The sequence below is a fragment of the Stylophora pistillata genome, chromosome 2 (assembly GCF_964205215.1).
Source record: "Stylophora pistillata chromosome 2, jaStyPist1.2, whole genome shotgun sequence".
NCBI classification, from domain to species: Eukaryota; Metazoa; Cnidaria; class Anthozoa; order Scleractinia; family Pocilloporidae; genus Stylophora; species Stylophora pistillata.
In genome coordinates this window covers 25246219-25253775 of record NC_142520.1, presented here as the reverse complement: position 1 = coordinate 25253775, position 7557 = coordinate 25246219, and the positions used below count along the sequence as shown (strand labels likewise).

The window sequence follows — 7557 nt, the reverse complement described above, 5'->3', positions numbered from 1 at the left end:
TGGCGAGCGCTAAAGCGGTGAGCCACGAAGCCATTAGAGACTTGAGTGGGCCTTAATAGATTATGCTAGCATAATTTTTGGCATAATTTGAGCAAACTGGTAAAATCTCTGCCAAGTAGCAATGATTGCGTAATTCGCATATTTTGATAATTATCAGATCATTTTTGATGCTACAATTTGATCATTGTTCATCTCTACTCCCAAGCACTTGGTGACGTTATTCGATGTGTTTTAAGTTTTAGTTTAAGTGGTAGCATTTGTAGTTCACTGTGAATCACTGAGCGGCGTTTGAAACGGTCTGAGCCCGGGTTACCATCAACCACATGTTTATTTGAATTTCATTGTGTATTTGTTGCGTCTCTTTCTTGAAAACCAACGGCTTCTAATTAAAAAATTAATTTAAAAAAGGAGCATAATTTGGAAAAAAGAGCATAATTTCGCCCAAAAAAAAGCAATGCTACTAGTATAATATGCTACTTTTACTAGCATAATCTATAAAGGCCTAGGCTTGGAGCGGAAGATAGTTAGCTTTAATTAATTTATTGGTGTACAAAAAACCGTATCGGGCACTCAAAAGCGCCAGCTGCGTGAGTCACTCGTTGACAGGTTTACAGATTTTTTTTATAATTTCATCTACCATCTAATCACAAGAACACACCTCACCCTGGATATTTCGTGATTTCTCTTTTCAAAATCGCCGGACTAGATTTAACTGCAAATATATCCTGTTGTTAAAATGTTAAAAATTAAAGGCCAGAATACTTACGTATCAGCGCCATGTCGACTTTGTACCTCACGCTATGGTGATGTAACTATATGCTGTCCGAGTTATAACCGTGACCCAGAAGGAGGAAAAACTTTTCTTGTCAAAGCCACAAAATTTTGGAACTCTCTACCTATCAATATAAGATCTTACGCCCGTATTTACGCATTCAAACAGAACTATTGTGATTTTATAAAGGAAGGTTATGCCAACTTATATAGCTTTCCCATAATACCCCTTAATAATGGTATCACATTCACTGTTTTGTTTTGTTTTGTACCGTTTTTATCATTTTTGACCGCCTTTACCTTTTTAACACTTATAAATTAGTTTTATATCTTAGAGAAGGGTCACAAGTTTATCCGGCTGTTCTTGACAGTATTGCGTCACCCTCGGTAAATATTACATTATTATTAAAGCAACGATTATAGGAAAGACTCTTTTACTTGGTGAGTTGGCTTGATCACAACACTCAGTTCACGGGGTCCTTTTCTTCCTCCGACCTAGAACACAGTCTCACATGGCGCCGGGATTTTTGAAGCTCCATTCTTTATTTCTTTCTTTTTATTTTACCAAAATACAAACGAAATATGTTTGAATTCTATTTGCCAGTGTAGCGCGAATTTAGTTCGATTCACTGATACCCATAGTTACATTTTAAATTAATCAGATACAATGAAATATATGAAGTTCATATATTTTGAACTGCGGTATTAGATACGTATGATGCACGATCCTCGCAGTAGATAGCGCTATTTAAGCAATAGCGAAAATCAGACCTGAAAAAAATCAGGCCTGTACGGGATTCGAACCAATGACCTCTGCGATACTAGTGCAGCGCTCTACCAATTGAGCTAACAAGCCAACTGGGAGAAGGCCGTAAGTTAAATAGCGCTATCTACTGCGAGGATCGTGCATCATACGTATCTAATACCGCAGTTCAAAATATATGAACTTCATATATTTCATTGTATTTGATTCATCACTTTCACGGGTTTATTACGAATCAACTTACGGCCTACTCCCAGTTGGCTTGTTAGCTCAATTGGTAGAGCGCTGCACTAGTATCGCAGAGGTCAGTGGTTCGAATCCCGTACAGGCCTGATTTTTTTCAGGTCTGATTTTCGCTATTACTTAAATAGCGCTATCTACTGCGAGGATCGTGCATCATACGTATTTTAAATTAAATGTCATCAATTTCTGATGTAAACGGCTTGTATATGCAAAGCCCAGCGGAAATGTAAGTATTGATTGGGTAAAATACATTCAGAAACTAAAACTTAACAACATGAAACCTGAATGAATGGTGCACAAGTAAACATTAATATCTTGCCTAAAGGTTCACTTTTTGTTTCTATAGCTACTGCGAGACTTTGTTGCCAAACCTCTGGTGGGCACAATTCTCTGACAACAGTGCAAAACTGTCAGAATTCGTCTAAGTTGCAACTGAAGAATAAACGTTTTATGGAACAACGTTTGAGGGGGGAAAAATTTCTAGTTCGAAAAGTGTGTGTAAGACTGAGTGATATATTTACTTGGTAAATAATTGCGTTTTGGGATCGATTTACATATAAAAAGACAGTAATAATTGTTTTTCGTTAGCGTGGGTAATAAACACTGTCAGTTGTTAGCTTTTGATGATGAGTTGGCTGCCAGAAAGACAATTCTGCAAATGAGTAGAGACAACTATTTGACAGTTACATTTCCTTTTTGCTAATATGTTCACTCCAAAACCTCCTCCTTTTCCTTTTAAAACCTTCAAATGATGTTGGTAATGCGCAGTGGGGGCACTTAATTTTCTAAAGGTGCCAGGCAGGTGCAGTTGCAAATATTATTTTCTCGTACATTATCAGTGGATAAAGAACCCCTCAAAGTTAGTACCTGGGTGATTTTTTTCATAAATTAAGATGACTAAAGGAACTCCGGACACACCACAGTGTGACGCTACTGATTCCACATTGAAAATTCTACTAGACATATAAAATTATTTGCAGCGGACAAATTCATTTGTCATGATTGCTATCAAATGTTGTTCATTTTACGTTCTTGACTTATCATGGATTTACTCGAATCTCTTTCCCACGATCTTGCCAGAAGAGGTAACCATCTGTTGTGGATTTAAACAGTCATGTTAAGCATCATAAATGTCGCAGCATTCCTTGGAAATTTGTCCTTCTGTTATGCTGTGTACCGTAACCAAAGACTCCGCACACTTTCAAACACGTTTGTCGTTGCGTTGGCCGTGAGTGATATTCTGATGTCCACCTGCTGTATGCCATTTTCTGTCGTTACTTTAATTCGTGGCGAGTGGATCTTTGGTGACAACTTCTGCCGATTCCATGGATTCGGAGTGTTTACATTTGGACTAGCATCTTTGCACACCATGGGACTAATTGCAGTAAGTCGATATTTCTGCATTGTCAAACCTGAGAGGTACATCGTGTTATTCAAAAGGCAAAGAATTCTGCTCTACATTGGCGTTGTCTGGTGTACCGCTTTCATTGGCTCCGTTCCTCCCTTTTTATTCGATCACGGGGGCTTCGAATTCCAACCGGGGAAGGCAATGTGCTTGTACACATTCAACACCAATATTGCGTACACCGTCTTCATCGAATGTATCTACATCGCGACACCATTGACATTAATAACAATCTGCTATGTAAAAGTGTTCTACACCGTGTCACGATCCAATCGAGTTTTCTCAGTGGAAAATAACCCCCAGATTCTAAGAGCTAACGTCGAAGAAGCCAAAGTGACTAAGACTTTAGCTGTTGTTATGGTTGGTTTTGCTTGTTGTTGGCTTCCAGTGTGTATCATAGACTACATTGATGCAGCTCAAGGTGAGCCCACTTTGCCCAGAAAAGCTTACCTTACATACGGTTTCTTGGTCTATTTGAGCAGCACAATCAACCCGTTCATTTATGGAGCCACAAATAAGCATTTCAGACGAGAATACAAGGCGATTTTGAGCGACATGTTTTGCATGAAAATCTGTCGCTGTTCAGAAACGTACGAAGCAGAGTCCTCTAGCGATTGTCGAAGAAATGGCCCAAAAGTACAGACCACAAGCTTGGCGTAAATGAAACGGAAACAATACAAACGAATAACCTTTGTTTGAACTTTCGAACTCGTTGAAGGTTATTGTTAGTGCCATTTTTACGTAACTTCCTAAGGTAAAAAGGCCGATAGTTTATAAAGAAACTGTTTGGCGCTGTGTCGGTGGGGGTAACGAGATGTGTCGGTGGGGGTAACGTCGCTCCGACGAAGGGCTAACGCTCGAAACGTCAGCTTTTAGAACCATAACGGTGGCCAATTTACCATTTCAACTTTGTTGATATATTCAAATTATTCCTAAGGTAAAGTCAGCTTACAGTCTCGGGAGTCAGCTACGGAGCTTCGTCACTGGTTTCCGTAGTACGAGGTAGAGTATGTCCTTCTACTTCCCTCCTAGATGAGATGCTAGTCCATCGCTTGCCCACCTCCCGAGTGACCCAGTGATATTCCTACATATGAAAAGAAACATAGTGGGTCATTGCAACCTGGTCAGGGTCTGCCGCGCACTAACCAGGAACTCTCGAACATGAGTCCTGCTCTCTAAACATTACACCATCTTGTTTCCTACAATATCCGTACAACATTCCCATCGGACTCCAGTGCCTTTCCTCTCAGAAGGGCGATTATCAATGACGAATTAAACTGAGATGACAATCAGTGTGAGCCACAAACCTTAATATTTGTCTTATTTGCCACACAATGCCATCCACTTTTCACAGCTGGAAACGATAACTTTTTTTTTCTCGTATGATAGAATCGATTTGTAAAGGCAACATTTCAACGGATCGTCGAGACGATCTTGGTTTGAGGCACCACATAACAGCACGCCTCTAGGTTAAAATCCATGGCTATATGCCACACTGTTGGACCGGTAATGAAGACCGGACACGTTTCTTTTCTTTCTTTTTTTTTTTTTTAAATTTACTCAACTTTAATTATACAGATCTTAGTAAACAAATTGTTGATAAATTAACAATTAAAAAAAATCACAAGATCTGAATAATTAGGTCAGTTTATACAGAATACGAGGATTCCTTATAAAAATAAACTGCCCCAATTAAAAAAACACACATATATATATATGTATATATATATATATATAAAGTGTGGCTTGATTTTCGCAGAACAGTGCTCAATACATAGAAGTAGAGCGAAGTATATATTGTGGGAGGAAAAAGACATGAACTTGTAGTTTACTTGTCTTTTTCCTCCCACAATATATATATATATATATATATATATATATATATGTATATATATATATTTCAAAATACATAAAAAAAATGATACAACTTTGCTAAAACAGTATAAAATATCATGACAATATGTTATTAATCAGTTATAAAAATCTATTCTTATTTACGTTAAATTTATCAAGATAAACTTTGTTAATACTGTTCTTAAATGATGAGAAATTAATGTTCGATTGTCCTGATATCTAGTGGTAGGCAATTCCACAGGTCTACAATACGACTGAAGAAAGAAAACTCAAAAACATCAGTTTTAAAAAGGCCTTTCACTGGTGTAGCTTCTTATTGTAGCTATGTATGTATGTAGGTATGTATGTATGTATGTATTTATGTATGTATGTATGTATGATTGAATGTATGTATGTATGTATGTGTGTGTATGTATGTATGTATGTACGTACGTATTTATGTATGTATGTATGTACGTACGTATGTATGTATGTATGTATGTATGTATGTATGTGTATGTGCGTATTGATATTTAGCATATTGTAAAATATGGACTGGATTGGATTTGTAAAACATGGACTGGATTCGTAAAATATGGATTTGTAAAAAATGGATTTGTAAAACATGGATTTATAAAACATGGATTTGTAAAACATGGATTTGTAAAACATGGATTTGTAAAACATGGATTTGTAAAACATGGATTTGTAAAACATGGATTTGTAAAAGGTGGATTTATGGAAACATGATAGCATTGTCCATCTGTTTATTTGTTTATTTCTCTGTCTGTCCCTTTTTAATCTTAACTGTTTTACTTTGTATTATTTTCATTTTATATTACATAATAATTTCTCTAAAAGATTGTTTGATGTTGAGTAATATTAGCATTTGGAAATTTTTAAAAATAATCAAGAAATACGAGAAGCACTCGCTTACAGCGACTAACCATTCTCAGCATTTTCGACATTTTCTAGCTCGTGTTCAAAAACAAAATTCCGCGTGCTTATATTTAACTCTACAATGCATTCGGCGCGTTTTTATTTTTAAAATTATCAACATCTTAATACACAGGAGCTGGTCAAGACCGATTTCCAACGTTTTACGGGAATAGGTAATTTTACTAGGGCAAACATGGAACAAACAAAAGTGTACGTGACATACAAACAACCAAGCTGCCAAAAGACCGTAATTTGAAAAATGCATTGTAGACCTCTGTCGAAAATAAATTTGCATCTTTTAAATTTACGCGGGAGAAGATAAGTTATTGTGCGAGGAAGCCGGATGGCGGCTTCTTTTAAACTTCCATCTCTGACCAGAAAACGGCGACGTGGATTTAAGTTTCCAGAGTTCTTGGGGAGCTATGTAAAAATTAAAGAAGAGCTTGGAAGCGGAACATTTGAGACCGTCTATTTGGCTGACTTTACATTTGTTTCTTCTCCTGTGTTAAAGATGAATAAAACACTGGAGTCTATCTAAGCACCATGTACGTGAAACTTTTTCCATATTTGTTATAGTAACTGTACATATCTGGACCGAGCTTTTTCAGTTAACTCAAATACGTGAAAAAGTGAATACTCTGCATCCAGCAAACACGTGAAAAGGAGCGAAGAAGGTCGCGAGAAAAAAAATTAAACACGGATAATTTTCAGTGTTTGAATTGGTAGCTAAAACCCATGTTTTACAAATCCGTGTTTTACAAATCCATGTTTTACAAATTCATGTTTTACAAATCCATGTTTTATAAATCCATGTTTTACAAATCCATGTTTTACAAATCCATGTTTTACAAATCCATGTTTTAAAAATCCAATCCAGTCCATGTTTTACAATATGCAATTGGTAATTAGACAGGCCAGCCCAGTTAAACTTGAAGCTGGTTAAAATGGGCGCCTGTCATCCCACTAGCCCATCCCAGGGGAGGACATCCATCACACAGTAATCTCGTGTGTGGGAAATTAACGTCTCATACCCCAACCCTGCAGGAGACGAGACCTCCATTATTCGTCCCTATCCGAGAAGACTAGAATATCTAACCATTTCTTGATGTTATAGAAAGGTAGCAAATTCTTTTCAATTATTTTAAGAGCTTGAGTGTTGGTCAATCGAACCCTCGACCTCACGCACAACAGTCCAGCGCGCTAGTTGCCGAAAACTCTCCAAAGGATGCCTAAAACTTCTTGAAGACAATTTGAGTCGATTTCACTGAGATCAGTCATCTGATGAGCTTTTACAATTAAACATTCTCGTCCCGATGTGCCAACAGCGCTGACCAAAACCACAGGAAACCCGATCGTACAGATCGGTGTGCGAATGGTGAAAAGGTTTATTGGACTATCAGAGCATTCTGCTCCGCTTGCTTTACTGATGTTAATTAGCCAGGCGTTCCGACAGCTTCCTGGCTATTTTTGGCCAAAAGTTGCCAATAACCTAAAAACTTGCTAGTTTTTCCTAAACTGGTAAGAATTTCCAAAACTTTCTTGAAAAGTCAAAAGTTTCCGAACGCCTTGTGGCTAAACTTAGCCCTTGCATACATAAAATGAT

At 37.3% G+C, this 7557-nt stretch overlaps 1 pseudogene; it reads left to right on the top strand.

The window, feature by feature from the left end:
- Positions 1–2819: 2819 nt before the first annotated feature.
- LOC111346227 (melatonin receptor type 1B-like) lies at positions 2820–4296 on the top strand (annotated as a pseudogene).
- The last annotated feature ends 3261 nt before the right edge of the window (positions 4297–7557 follow it).